This window comes from Aquarana catesbeiana, linkage group LG02 (genome assembly GCF_042186555.1).
Source record: "Aquarana catesbeiana isolate 2022-GZ linkage group LG02, ASM4218655v1, whole genome shotgun sequence".
NCBI classification, from domain to species: domain Eukaryota; kingdom Metazoa; phylum Chordata; class Amphibia; order Anura; family Ranidae; genus Aquarana; species Aquarana catesbeiana.
The window spans coordinates 51,722,004-51,737,098 of record NC_133325.1 but is presented as its reverse complement, the minus strand read 5'-3'; the positions used below and the strand labels follow the sequence as shown (position 1 = coordinate 51,737,098).

Here is a 15,095-nt window from a genome sequence, read left to right as displayed (position 1 = left end):
TTAATTGACGATTGCGCGGTCGTGCGACGTTGCACCCAAATAAATATGACATCCTTTTTTCCCCACAAATAGAGCTTTCTTTTGGTGGAATTTGATCACCTCTGCGGTTTTTATTTTTTGTGCTATAAACAAAAAAAAGAGCAACAATTTAAAAAAAAAAACACAATATTTTGCACTTTTTGCTGTAATAAATATCCCAATTTTTTTAAAAAAAAAAGCTAATTTTTTTTCCTCAGTTTAGGCCAATATGTATACTTCTACATATTTTTGGCTAAAAAAAAAATCGTAATAAGCGTATATTGATTGCTTTGCGCAAAAGTTATAGCGTCTACAAACAAGGGGATAGATTTATGGAATTTTTGTTATTATTTTTTTTTTTTTACTAGTAATGGCGACGATCTGCGATTTTTATCGTGACTGCAACATTATAGCGGACACATCGGACACTTTTGACACTATTTTGGGACCATTGGCATTTATACAGCGATCAGTGCTATAAAAATGCGCTGATTACTGTGTAAATGGCATTGGCAGGGAAGGAGTTAAACACTAGGGGGCGATCAAAGGGTTACGTGTGTCCTAGGGAGTGATTCTAACTGTAGGGGGATGGGCTCACTACAACATGACAGAGATCACAGCTCCTGATGACAGGGAGCAGTAGATCTCTGTCATGACACAAGGCAGAACGGCAAAATGCCTTGTTTACATAGGCATCGCCCCGTTCTCTCTCTCTACACCGCAATCGCGGGCCGCCGGCAAACATCAAGTTCCCGGGACCCGTGGACACGTTCCCGCGGCGGGTGCACGCGTGACCGAAATGCAGCAAATTTAAAGGAAGGTACCTGTACGCCCATTTGACTGTCTGTGCCATTTTGTCGACGTATATGTGTGTGCGGCAGTCGGCAAGCGGTTAAGCAGTGCTTTTGCGTCGCTTTCCAGCCGCAGAAGGGGTTAAAAATGCCCATGTTGCGGTGCTTCCGAAACGCTTTTCAGGCACTTTGGAAGTGCTCCCTATTCATTTCAATGGGCAGGGAGTTTTAGGAGTGCTAAATACAGCGCTCCCAACCCGCCCCCAAAGATGCTGCTTGCAGGACTTTTCCTAATCCTAATGTAAGGGTCACTAATGTAAGGGTCACTAATGTAAGGGTCACTAATGTAAGGGTGGAGTGAATACAATAATGTAAGGGGGCACTGATATAAAGGTTCCCCCCTATATTAGTAACCCCTCTTACCTTAGTGTATTCACTCTGCGGAAGGTGGTCTCTGGTCACCATCTTGCAGACTCTGATGTAAGGGGGAACTCTGTGCTGGCCGGGTTATAGTAACCTAACCTTCATGTAAATTGAGAAATATGTTTTTTGACTTTTGTTAAACTTAAACACATTGCTAATAGCACTAGCTATGTGTTTATAGTTCAAATATTGATATTTTCACTGTTTAGCACTAAAGACAGTAATTGTAGGCACTTTTTTTGCAGTGCCAGTAAAAAATGTGGATCCGCCAGTAAATGTCATGATTTTTTGCCAGTAAAAAATTGGCACTGTTTGTAAATTTTGGCATTCTGCCAGTAAATTTCACTTCGGGGGGGTTGACAACACTGTGTGGTGCAAACACTGTTTACATATGTGAGCGTGACCTGGGTATGCGTTCACTACTACACATGAGCACACAGGGACGCTTTTTTAAAAAAAAAATTTTATTACTTTTTTAATTTTTACACTGTCCCTTTAAAAATATATTTTTTTTAAATCACTTTTATTGCTATATACAGTGGAAATAAAAAGTCTACACACCCCTGGTAAAATGTCAGGTTTCTGCAATGTAAAAAAATGAGACAAAGATAAATAATTTCTGAACTTTTTCCACCTTTAATGTGACCTATAAACTGTACAACTCAGTTAAAAAACAAACTGAAATCTTTTAGGTGGAGAGAAGTAAAAATAAAAAAATAAAATAATATGGTTGCATAAGTGTGCACACCCTTAAACTAAAACTAACTTTGTTAAAGCACCTTTAGATTTTATTACAGCACTCAGTCTTTTTGGGTATGAGTCTATCAGCATGGCACATCTTGACTTGGCAATATTTGCCCACTCTTCTTTGCAAAAACACTCCAAATCTGTCAGATTGCGAGGCCATCTCTTGTGCACAACCCTCTTCAGATCACCCCACAGATTTTCAATTGGATTCAGGTCTGGGCTCTGGCTGGGCCATTCCAAAACTTTAATCTTCTTCTGGTGAAGCCATTCCTTTGTTGATTTGGATGTATGCTTTGGGTCGTCATGCTGAAAGATGAAGTTCCTCTTCATGTTCAGCTTTCTAGCAGAAGCCTGAAGGTTTTGTGCCAATATTGGCTGGTATTTGGAACTGTTCATAACTCCCTGTACCTTGACTAAGGCCCCTCTTCCAGCTGAAGAAAAACAGCCCCAAAGCATGATGCTGCCACCACCATGCTTCACGGTGGGTATGGTGTTCTTTTGGCGATGTGCAGTGTTGTTTTTGCGCCAAACATATCTTTTGGACTTATGGCCAAAAAGTCCACCCTTGGTTTCATCAGACCATAACACATTTTCTCACATGCTTTTGGGAGACTTTAGATGTGTTTTTGCAAAATTTAGCCGGGTTTTGATGTTTTTCTTGCTAGGAAAAGGCTTCCGTCTTGCCCCTCTACCCCATAACCCAGATATATGATGAATACGGGAGATTGTTGTCACATGTACCACACAGCCAGTACTTGCCAGATATTCCTGCAGCTCCTTTAATGTTGCTGTAGGCCTCTTGGCAGCCTCCCTGACCAGTTTTCTTCTTGTCTTTTCGTCAATTTTGGATGGACGTCCAGTTCTTGGTAATGTCACTGTTGTGCCATATTTTCTCCACTTGATGATGACTGTCTTCACTGTGTTCCATGGTATATCTAATGCCTTGGAAATTCTTTTGTACCCTTCTCCTGACTGATAACTTTTAACATTGAGATCCCTCTGATACTTTGGAAGCTCTCTGTGGACCATGGCTTTTGCTGTAGGATGCGACTAAGAAAATGTCAGGAAAGACCTACTAGAACAGCTGAACTTTATTTGGAGTTAATCAGAGGTGAACTGACTCCTATTTAACACAAGTTTGAATGTGATTGCTTCATTCTGAACACAGCTACATCCCCAGTTATAAGAGGGTGTGCACACTTATGCAACCACATTATTTTAGTTTTTTATTTTTGCTTCTCCCCCTAAAAGATTTCAGTTTGTTTTTCAACTGAGTTGTACGGTTTATAGGTCACATTAAAGGTGGAAAAAGTTCTAAAAATGATTTATCTTTGTCTCATTTTTTTACATTACAGAAACCTGACATTTTAACAGGGGTGTGTAGACTTTTTGTATCCACTGTATACATCCCTTGCGATAACAAAACAGCATGACAGGTCCTCTTTATGGAGAGATATGGGGTCTAAAAGACCCCAAATCTCACCTCTACCCTTAAAAGCAAAAGATAAAAAAAAATGTATCTTTTGCTTTAAAGTGGTAATCAACCCGCATGTGTTTTTTTTTTTTCCATTGAAACCTGCAAGGCAATTTCAGAATGTGCTAGTATGCATCGCATACTATGTGTGAGTGACCAAAACCGCGATGATATCATTCCCACGCATGCGCATGGGAGCCGCCGTTTACGGCACAGGACCTTGAGGGAACAGGCCAGGTGGTGGAATCACCAGCTGCATCTACAGTAAATATCTCCTAAATGGTACACGTTTAGAAGATATTTACAGTACCTACAGGTAAGCCTTATTATAGGTAAAAAATTATGCATGGAAGTTGACTCTACTTTAACTCCTTCTGGACCGCCAACGCAGATATACTGCGGCCCTCCTGTGCAAAATCATGTACCTGTACGTGATTTCGTGCACTGGATCTGGGGCGTGCCAGCGACCCGCTCCCGCTGTGATTGGACACAGTGGGAGCCAATCAGCGGGTCTGGCAGACCCGATGTTCGCCGGCACCCCGCGATTGTTCTTAGGAGAGGCAGAGCAGCGGTCTGTGAGAGGGGAAGATGGATATCTTGTGTTTCTGCTAAGCAGGAACACAGATCCCTGTCTTCTCCCAGTCAAAGCACCCCCTCCCCCCCACAGTTAGAAAGCATTCACAGGGAACACCTTTGATTGTCCCTGATGTTAACCCATTCCCTGCTAGTGTCATTAGTACAGTGACAGTGCATTTGTTTTAGCACTAATCACTGTATTGGTGTCACTGGTCACCAAAAAGTGTCACTTATGCCGCGTACACACGGGCGGACTTTTCGACCAGACTGGTCCGACAGACCGAATCCAGCGGACAGTCCGACCATGTGTGGGCTCCATCGGACCTGCAGCGGACTTTTTCGGTCAAAAATCTGACGGACTTTAGATTTGAAACATGTTTCAAATCTTTCCGACGGACTCGAGTCAGGTCGAAAAATCCACTTGTCTGTATGCTAGTCCGACGGACGAAAACCGACGCTAGGGCAGCTATTGGCTACTGGCTATCAACTTACTTATTTTAGTCCGGTCGTACGTCATCACGTACGAATCCTTCGGACTTTGGTGTGACCGTGTGTAGGCAAGTCCGTTCATTCAAAAGTCCGTTGAAAGTCCGTCGTACCAGTCCGGACGAAAAGTCCACCCGTGTGTACGCGGCATTAGTGTCAGAATTGTCCGGGGCAATGTCGCAGCCCCACTAAAAATCACTGATCACCACCATTACTAGTAAAAATAAAAAAGATTAAATAAATATATCCCATAGTTTGTAGACGCTATAACTTTTGCGCAGACTAATCAATAGACGCTTATTGGGATTTTTTTACCAAAAATATGTAGCAGAATACATATTGGCCTAAATTGATGAAGAAATTCGATTTTTTAAATTTGTTTATTGGGAATATTTTATAGAAAAAGTAAAAAATATTGTTTTTTTTTTCAAAATTGTCAGCCTTTTGTTTTGTTTATGGCACAAAAAATTAAAAAACGTCAGAGGTGATCAAATACCACCAAAAGAAAAAAGGACGTCAATTCTATTTGGGTACAGCGTAGACATTTGCAATTCGTTTAGTTCGGAATTTGTTTTTTTTTTTAAGAAATTAGTTAATTCTGAAATATCCGAATGAGTGAAAACCCGTTTAACAAATTTTTCAGAATATTCGCATATTCCAATATTCGGAAATTCGAAAATCCTAAAACCCTGACTAGAGCACTTTTTGGCATTTGGCACGGCGTCGCTTTAACTGACAATTGCGTGGTCGTGCGACGTTGCACCCAAACAAAATTAATGCCCTTTTTTTTCCCCACAAATAGAGCTTTCTTTTGGTGGTATTTGATCACCTCTGCAGTTTTTATTTTTTGCGCTATAAACAAAAAAAAGAGCGACAATTTAGAAAAAAACGCATTATTTTTTACTTTTTGCTATAATAAATATCCCCCAAAAATATATATATAAAAAAAAATTTTCCTCAGTTTAGGCCGATATGTATTCTTCTACATATTTTTGTTTAAAAAAAAAAAAAAATTGCAATAAGCGTATATTGATTGGTTTGCGCAAAAGTTATAGTATCTACAAAAATGAGGATAGTTGTATGGCATTTTTATTTTAAATTTTTTTTTTTTTATTAGTAATGGAGGCGATCTGTGATTTTTATCAGGACTGCGACATTATGGCGGACACATTGGACACTTTTGACACTATTTTGGGACCATTTTCATTTATACAGCGATCAGTGCTATAAAAAATGCACTACTTACTGTGTAAATGACACTAGCAGTGAAGGGGTTAACCACTAGGTGGCGATGAAGGGGTTAAGTGTGTCCTAGGGAGTGATTCTACCTGTGGGGGGGATGGGCTTCAAGTCACAAGACAGTGATCTCTGTCATGACACTAGGCAGAATGGAGAAATGCCTTGTTTACATAGGCACTTCCCCGTTCTGAGGCTCCGTGACACGATCGCCGGGAGAGCGGCGGACATCGAGTCCACCGGTTCCGCGGGCACGGTCACGCTTTACGCGGCGGGCACGCGCGCGCCTGCTATCCCCGGCTCTTAAAGGGGACGTACAGGTACGCCCATCTGCCCACCGCTGCCATTGTGCCGACGCATATCGGCGTGCGGCGGTCGGCAAGTGGTTAAAGAGGAAGTAAAGTCTTCCTATTTAATTGTACCTACAGGTAAGCCTATAATTAAGCGCTGCGCAAACTGTTGGCACTATATAAAACTTGCATCGTTTAGGAGATATTTACTATATACACCGCCGCCGAACTCATCAACGCATGCGCACTGAAGAAACCGCCTCTCATGCCGTTTCTTCAGGGCCCTGTGCCGTGACTGGTGGCATCCGCGCGCATGCGCGGGAGTGACGTCATCACGGCTCTGGCCAATCACTGCGCCAGAGCCCGCGAACCCAGAAGAAACTCTGGGGGAAATGTCAGCCGTCTCAGCGGTGTGAGGGGCGCCGCTGCAACAGATTAGTTCCAAGGTAAGTATTTCCTATTGAGCTAGTATGTGCGATGCATACTAGCTCATTATGCCTTTGTCTTACAGGTTTTTTTTTTTGTTTTTGTTTTTTTAGGGTATACAACCTCTTCAAGTGTCAGTTGGTAGGTACATCAAAACTGTTTTAACTGGAGACAAATAAATATGGGCATGCCCCGTAAAGAAAATGATAGTAAATTAAAAATACAAATCTATATACTGTATATATATATATATATATATATATGTATATATATATATAGAATCAACAACGCACAGATCACATCTGAATTGCATGAGGTGCCCAAGTGAAAGTAACAAGTATGTGCCAGTGCAAAGGGGCGAGATTCTCAAAGGAAGTTGGGAAAGGGGGGGGGGGGGGGCAGGGAAAGGGAGAGGAAAGTAAGTATGACAAAAGATAGCCGTTATAAACTCCAAGGCTGCCTTTGGGGCCTTCGCTGTGGTTCCCAACTTTCTAGTATAGTAATAGAAGCACCTACAAGAACAGGGCTGTGGAAAAGAAAAGGATTTATTAGACACTATAAACACAGGAGTATCATCGATCAGCTACATCAGAGATATCCTGTCACTTCTGCAATGTTTATTAGTTCAGGGACCTTACGCCATTCAGGTTCTTCAGCAGAGACCAGCAGAATTTCAATCCATGTATGGTAATCACCATTTGACAGAAGTCGATTATTAGATCGATTCCTGCTGAGCGCTGGAATGCTGGAAAACTTTTGTCAGTCAGCGGCTATAGACACTGATCAGTGTATTCCAGCGGGCAGGATTCCTCCATCCACCCTCCTGTGTGTGTGGCACCCTCCGAGCGTAGAATGCTGGGCAAATTTATTTTTTGTCTGCTTTAGTAGTCAAGGGAGCAGTGATTGTTTGTTCTGGTCTGTTCAGGGTTTTACAAGCTGGAAGTTTGACTCCCCCCCAACTTGTGAAAGAAGTTTCCACATTATAGGGCTGGATAGCATGAGGAGGAAAAAAAAATTACTGGCTTATTGGCTTCTGTCAGAGGGACCTCGGTCTCACACACGGGCACCCACTGCTGCCAAGCAGTGCCCACCAGTGCCACCTACCAGTGCATATCAGTGTTGCCTATCAGTGCCCACCAGTGCCACCTATCAATGCCCACCAGTGCCACCTATCAGTGCATATCAGTGTTGCCTATCAGTGCCCACCAGTGCCACCTACCAGTGCATACCAATGTTGCCTATCAGTGCCCACTAGTGCCACCTACTAGAGCATACCAGTGTTGCCTATCAGTGCCCACCAGTGCCACCTATCAGTGCATACCAGTGTTGCCTATCTATGCCCACCAGTGCCACCTACCAGTGCATATCAGTGTTGCCTATAAGTGCCCACCAGTGCCACCTACCAGTGCATACCAGTGTTGCCTATCTATGCCCACCAGTGCCACCTACCAGTGCATACCAATGTTGCCTATCAGTGCCCACCAGTGCCACCTACTAGTGCATACCAGTGTTGCCTATCAGTGTCCACCAGTGCCACCTACCGGTGCATACCAGCGTTGCCTATCAATGCTCACCAGTGCCACCTACCAGTTGCCTATAAGTGCCCCACCAGTGCCACATACCAGTGCATACCAGTGTTGCCTATCAGTGCCCACCAGTGCCACCTACCGGTGCATACCAGCGTTGCCTATCAATGCTCACCAGTGCCACCTACCAGTTGCCTATAAGTGCCACCTACCAGTGCATACCAGTGTTGCCTACCAGTGCCTATCGGTGTCACCTACCCGTGCTTTCAGTGCCCATCAGTGCCACTCATCAGTGCCTACCAGTGCCACCTACCAGTGCCTACCAGTGTTGCCTATCAGTGCCCACCAGTGCCACCTACCGGTGCATACCAGCGTTGCCTATCAATGCTCACCAGTGCCACCTACCAGTTGCCTATAAGTGCCCCACCAGTGCCACCTACCAGTGCATACCAGTGTTGCCTATCAGTGCCCACCAGTGCTACCTATCAATGCCCACCAGTGCCACCTATCAGTGCTGCCAATCAGTGCCACCTACCAGTGCCTATCAGTGTCACCTACACGTGCTTTCATTGCCCATCAGTGCCACCCATCGGTGTCTACCAGTGCCACCTATCAGTGTCCATCAGTGCCGCCAATCAGTGCCCATCAGTGCCACCTACCAGTGCCTATCGGTGTCACCTACCCGTGCTTTCAGTGCCCATCAGTGCCACTCATCAGTGCCCACCAGTGCCACCTACCAGTGCCTAACAGTGTTGCCTATCAGTGCCCACCATTGCCACCTACCAGTGCATACCAGTGTTGCCTATCAATGCCCACCAGTGCCACCTACCAGTGCATATCAGTGTTGCCTATCAGTGCCCACCAGTGCCACCTACCAGTGCATACCAGTGTTGCCTATCAGTGCCCACCAGTGCCACCTATCAATGCCCACCAGTGCCACCTATCAGTGCCCATCAGTGCTGCCAATCAGTGCCCATCAGTGCCACCTACCAGTGCCTATCGGTGTCCCCTACCCGGGCTTTCAGTGCCCATCAGTACCACCCATCAGTGCCCACCAGTGCCACCTATCAGTGCCCATCAGTGCTGCCAATCAGTGCCCATCAGTGCCACCTACCAGTGCCTAATGGTGTCACCTACACGTGCTTTCAGTGCCCATCAGTGCCACCCATCAGTGCCCTTCAGTGCCACCTATCAGTGCCACCCATCAATGCCACCCATCAATGCCCTCTCTCAGTGCCACCTATTAGTGCCCATCAGTGCTACCCATCAGTGCCCATTAGTGCAGTCTCATCAGCGCACATTAATGAAGGAGAAAAGTTACCTGCTTGCAAAATTTAATATCAAACTATTTCCAAATTTTCAGTCTTCTTTCGTTTTTTTAGCAAAAAATTAAAAACCCATTAAATGCCACCAAAGGAAAGCTCAATTTGTGTGAAAAAAATGATGAAAATTTCTTTTGGGTACAGTGCTGTATGACCGCGCAATTGTCATTTAAAATGTGACAGCGCTGAAAGCTGAAAATTGGCCTGGGCAGGAAGGAGGGTTTAAGTGCCCTGTGGGCAAGTGGTGAAAGTTCTTCAAGTAATAAATATCAAAAAGACATCCCCTAGACTGAGATATTAGAGCCGGTGTGTATGGACTGGTGCTTGTGGGGCCAAAGTGGCCTCTGTACAATTTGGGAAGAAACAGCTATTACCGGTGGCCCATATGGGGGGTAGTGCTACATATGGATGGAGGAATACATTTGTGTTTTTTTTCTGATTCAGCTTTTTGGCTGAATGAATAATGAACAATTTATGGCCAGCTAATGTATGTAACTATAGTATAGCAAAAGAATATTACAGTGTACTTACCTTCGAGAATATGGTCCACACAGATTTCAGAAGTTGCCATCTACATAGCCTTCCAAAACATCCAACGTTTTCCTCATTTTCCTCATCTGAGTTCTGCTTCCAGAAATCACTGCACATTAAACTGCAGTCAAAACTTATTTTCCTGTAGAGTATTTCACGCTTCTTCTCTTCTTCCTTCATCTTTTTCTCCTTTTTTCCTTCCTCTTTGTCTTCTTCTTTCTCTCTGCCTCTTATTTCCGCTTCCTCTCTAATTTCATTTTTTTTCTTTATTTGCAGTCTAGAAAAAAAAAAAAAAGTACAGATTTTAAAGTGGAACTCCACTCAAAATAATTTCTTTTAGATTTAGATGGAGTGGGGAAAGGGTTTGAACTTTTCCAAGGTTTTTATTGTTTTCTATATCCTGACTGGGAAGGTTTCCCTTTATAAAATCTCAGGAGGAGAAGCACCCAGGAGAACTGCAGACAGAAAAAAAAAAATGAGGTTCTAGCCCTTCCCCAATCCATCTGAAATCCATGAACAATCTCACTTGGTGTTCTGCTTTAATATTATTCTATTTTATTAAAAGCATTTTTACAGCGAAACGCTCACTTTTATAATGTTCAATTATAATACAATAATAGATAGTAAGCTCTAATGTCCTATTATAAATAACTGAATCTCGTAGTAATTAATATTATTTCTTTATTACATATTACTCAAAGTTAAAAGTTTAACAACTTTTTCATTTTTTTTTTGTTGCTCTTGATTATATAATTGTTAAAATTGATTGTAACACCTTAGTCTTTCTAAAACATATAGCCTATTTAAGTCTTTCATTGCTTGTAACTACGAGAGATACTAAGATCTGATATGTAAATTCAATGCTACCATTTAATGTAATCAATATTTTGTTAATTGTATCAATGTTTTTATTTTCAAAATCAATAAACAAATTTGACGAGAAAAGCATTTTTACAAAGAGTTACTAATCAGTTGGTGACTAATGTATTTCTGGTGACTAGGGGATGTCCCGCTAAATTCCATAAAATCTGGTCCTTGAGGCTTGAATCTACAGAATCAGCGATCGTATCCCAGCTGCTCTTATATGGTTCCCTAGGTGGTCCCGCCAGTTTTACATGTACCCGTGATGGGATGAACCATCCTGCATGACGTTCCCTTCTCCTCCTTATTCCTGTTTACTACATTCCCCCTAATGCCACCTGGCAGTATCATTCACAGGGGTTTTTTTCTGCCGGTGTCTTGCCGAGAAAGTTCCCCCGGCGGATAAGGACCCCCCTCTACTGCGCGGGCGCTGCGCTTGCGCAGTACGAATGACTAGGAGGCTCCGAAAATGGCTGAGGCTGAAAAACTTCAATCAGCTGTACACAGCGCCTGCGCCCTGGGTCCAGGTTCAAGCCCCACCATCCAAGTGGACCTAGAGGGAGAATAAAAAAGTGCCGAGCGCAGCGAGGCCGTGCCCGAAGCGTGGCGAGTGAAGCGTGCCCGAAGCATGGCGAGCGAAGCGAACCCGCGAGGGGCCCTCTTACAGGCGCCGTGTACAGCTGATTTCTATTCTATTTGGCTTCGGCTATTTCCGCCGGCTCCTGCTGCGCAAGCGCTGCGCCTGCGCAGTAGAGGGGGGTCCTTATCCGCCGAGGGGAACTTTCTCGGCAGAACACCGGAACGCGGTGGAACGCCGTTTCGGGACCTATGGCACCTCTCTCTGCTCTGACATGTCATGTAACACAATAGCCGGTAGAGCAAGTTTTCTGCACAACTTACTTCCTCTACCGGCTTCTCTGTGCTAGCCCATGTGAGTCCTGCCCTCGATCGGGTCGGGTCACAGCACTGCACCTGCTTGTGGCCATCCAAGAGGCAGTGTACATCCCCGCCTGCCGCCGCCGCTACTCTGACAGTTCCGATGGGCGGAGCTTTCCCATCGTCACTTTACTGTGACGAGTTTGAAAGAAAAGAGCCCGCGCATATCATACAGCACTGGCTGCTTTCCAGAAGAGGTAAGGGAGCTGTGAAAGGGGGGAGGGGAAGAGCTTTTTTTTTAGAGTGAACATGGACAGAGAGAACGGTGAAAGTTAGGTTTTGGGGAATTTGTACAGAGGAGAACTGGGAAGGGGGGATCTGTGCAATGAAGAGAGCTGGGAGAAAATGTTAGCAGAGAGGAGAGCTGGAGGGGGGGGAGGATTTCAGCAGAGAGGAGAGCGGGATGGGGAGATTTGTGCACAGAGAACTGGGAAAGGGGGAGATTTGTGCAGAGAGGAGAGCAGGATGAGAGAGATTTGTGCAGAGAGAACTGGGAAAGGGGGAGGTTTGTGCAGAGAGGAGAGTAGGATGGGGGAGATTTGTGAAGAGAGAACTGGGAAAGGGGGAGGTTTGTGCAGAGAGGAGAGTAGGATGGGGGAGATTTGTGAAGAGAGAACTGGGAAAGGGGGAGGTTTGTGCAGAGAGGAGAGTAGGATGGGGGAGATTTGTGAAGAGAGAACTGAGAATGGGGGAGGTTTGTGCAGAGAGGAGGAGAGGAGGGAAATGGGGAGATTTGTGCAGAGAGGAGAGCTGGGTAAGGGGGAGATTTGTACAGAGAGGAGAACTGGGAAAGAGGGAGATTTGTGCAGAGAGGAGGAGAGGTGGGAAAGGGGGAGATTTGTGCAGAGAGAAGAGCTGGGAAAGGGGGAGATTTGTGCAGAGAGGATAACTGGGAAATGGGGAGATTTGTGAAGAGAGGAGAGCTGGGAAAGGGAAGATTTGTGAAGAGAGAAGAGGTGGGAAAGGGGGAGATTTGTGCAGAGAAGAGAACTGGGAAAGTGGGAAGATTTGTGCAGAGAGGAAAACTGGGAGAGGGGGAGATTTGTGCAGAGAGAAGAGCTGGGAAAATGGGGGATTTGTGCAGAGAGGAGAGCTGGGAAAGGGGAGATTTATGCAGAGAGGAGAACTGGGAAAGGGAGTAATTTGTGCAGAGAGGAGTGGTGGGAAAGGAGGAGATTTGTGCAGAGAGGAGAACTGGGAAAGGGGGAGATTTGTGCAGAGAGGAGAGCTGGGAAAGAGGGAGATTTGTGCAGAGAGGAGAGGTGGGAAAGGGGGAGATTTGTGCAGAGAGGACAGCTGGGAAAGGGGGAGATTTGTGCAGAGAGGACAGCTGGGAAAGGGGGAGATTTGTGCAGAGAGGAGATGTGGGAAAGAGGGAGATTTGTGCAGAGAGGAGATGTGGGAAAGAGGGAGATTTGTGCAGAGAGGAGGAGAGGTGGGAAAGGGGGAGATTTGTGCAGAGAGAAGAGCTGGGAAAGGGGGAGATTTGTGCAGAGAGGATAACTGGGAAATGGGGAGATTTGTGAAGAGAGGAGAGCTGGGAAAGGGAAGATTTGTGAAGAGAGAAGAGGTGGGAAAGGGGGAGATTTGTGCAGAGAAGAGAACTGGGAAAGTGGGAAGATTTGTGCAGAGAGGAAAACTGGGAGAGGGGGAGATTTGTGCAGAGAGAAGAGCTGGGAAAATGGGGGATTTGTGCAGAGAGGAGAGCTGGGAAAGGAGAGATTTATGCAGAGAGGAGAACTGGGAAAGGGAGTAATTTGTGCAGAGAGGAGTGGTGGGAAAGGAGGAGATTTGTGCAGAGAGGAGAACTGGGAAAGGGGGAGATTTGTGCAGAGAGGAGAGCTGGGAAAGAGGGAGATTTGTGCAGAGAGGAGAGGTGGGAAAGGGGGAGATTTGTGCAGAGAGGACAGCTGGGAAAGGGGGAGATTTGTGCAGAGAGGACAGCTGGGAAAGGGGGAGATTTGTGCAGAGAGGAGATGTGGGAAAGAGGGAGATTTGTGCAGAGAGGAGATGTGGGAAAGAGGGAGATTTGTGCAGAGAGGAGAGCTGGTAAAGAGGGAGATTTGTGCAGAGAGGAAAACTGGGAGAGGGGGATTTCTACTTATTACCATTATTTGGTGCCGCTGTACTTCTCTACCCTAAGGAAGGCGTGGTTGGGGGCGGGTTTGGGTGTGGTTGAGGGCAGGAAGTTGGCCGGGGAGGGAGAGTTCCTGCACCTTTCCTCTGAAAAAAAAGCCCTGATCATTCGTATTATGCTTTTCTTCATATTGATGTGTATACTGTAATTGTCATTGTGGTATGACTCTTCTCATATTTAGAGCCTGTCAACAACCTTACTATGCATACAGTACTCAATTGTAATACAGCGTGAAGTGGAGCAAGTGTTTTACTGTTAAAGTAGTACTATATGCAAAACTTTTAACCCCTGTCACATTTTTTTCACAATCAATATATATACAAAGACATGTAGCAGAATACTTTTTGGCCTAAGTTCATGAATTCAATTCGATTTTATTGGATATGTTTTATAACAGAAAGTAGAAAATATTGTTTTGTTTTTTTTTTTTTAAATATTTGGCCTTTTTTGTTTATATAATAAAAAAAAACACAGAGGTGATCAAATACCACCAAAAGAAACCTCTATTTGTGTAAAAAAAAAATGATATAAATTTAGTTTGGGACTACAGTGTTGCACGTCCGAGCAATTGCCAATTAACCACTTACAAACCGGAAGATCAGTTTAGGCTGATATGTATTCTTCTACACATTTTTTTGGTAAAAAAAACGCATTAAGCGTATATTGATTGGTTTGCGCAAAAGTTATAGCATCTAAAAAATAGGTAATAGATTTATGCCATTTTTTATTATTATTTTTTGTTTTAACTAGTAATGGCGGCGATCTGCGATTTTTAGCGAGACTGAAACATTGCGGCGGACAGATCGGACACTTTTTTGTGTTTGACAAATGGCAATGGACATTGGGGATTAATATCATATGTTTATGGTTTTAAGATTATGATAGATTGCACTTTATAATAATTGGCACTTTGGGGTTGATTTACTAAAGGCCAATAGACTGTGCACCTTGGAAAGTGCAATTGCACTCTGCAAGTGCAGTTGCTCCAGAGCTTAGTAAATGAGGTAACGGTTCACTTTGCAAAGAATACCCAATCACATGCAAGGGAAATAAAAAAAACAGCATTTTTGCTTGCACATAATTGGTTGATGAAAGTCAGCAGAGCTTCTGCTCATTTACTAAACTCTGGAGCAACTGCTCTTGCCATGTGCAACTGCACTTTCCAATGTGCACAGTCTTTTTGCCTTTAGTAAATCAACCCCTTTATTGTCACGTTGCACTTTATAGATTTAAAGAGCTAGGTTGGTATATAAGGTATAAACACCGTATTAGTGGTAATATTGTATGAGCACTTGTTTGGATTAGTGCAGTTACA

General features: G+C 44.2%; 1 protein-coding gene across 4 annotated transcripts in view; it reads right to left on the bottom strand.

Annotated features, from left to right (window-relative positions):
* Positions 1–15,095, bottom strand: part of LOC141126861 (uncharacterized) — a 78,271-nt gene that overhangs the window by 43,734 nt on the left and 19,442 nt on the right. For 2 of the 4 annotated variants that reach the window (XM_073612876.1, XM_073612875.1), the window contains exon 2: positions 9,847–10,123. The gene's annotated coding sequence lies outside the window, so the exon portion shown is untranslated. Of the gene's footprint in view, positions 1–9,846; positions 10,124–11,607; positions 11,776–15,095 lie in introns of those variants that run through there. The other 2 variants (XM_073612874.1, XM_073612877.1) reach the window with 2 other exon arrangements.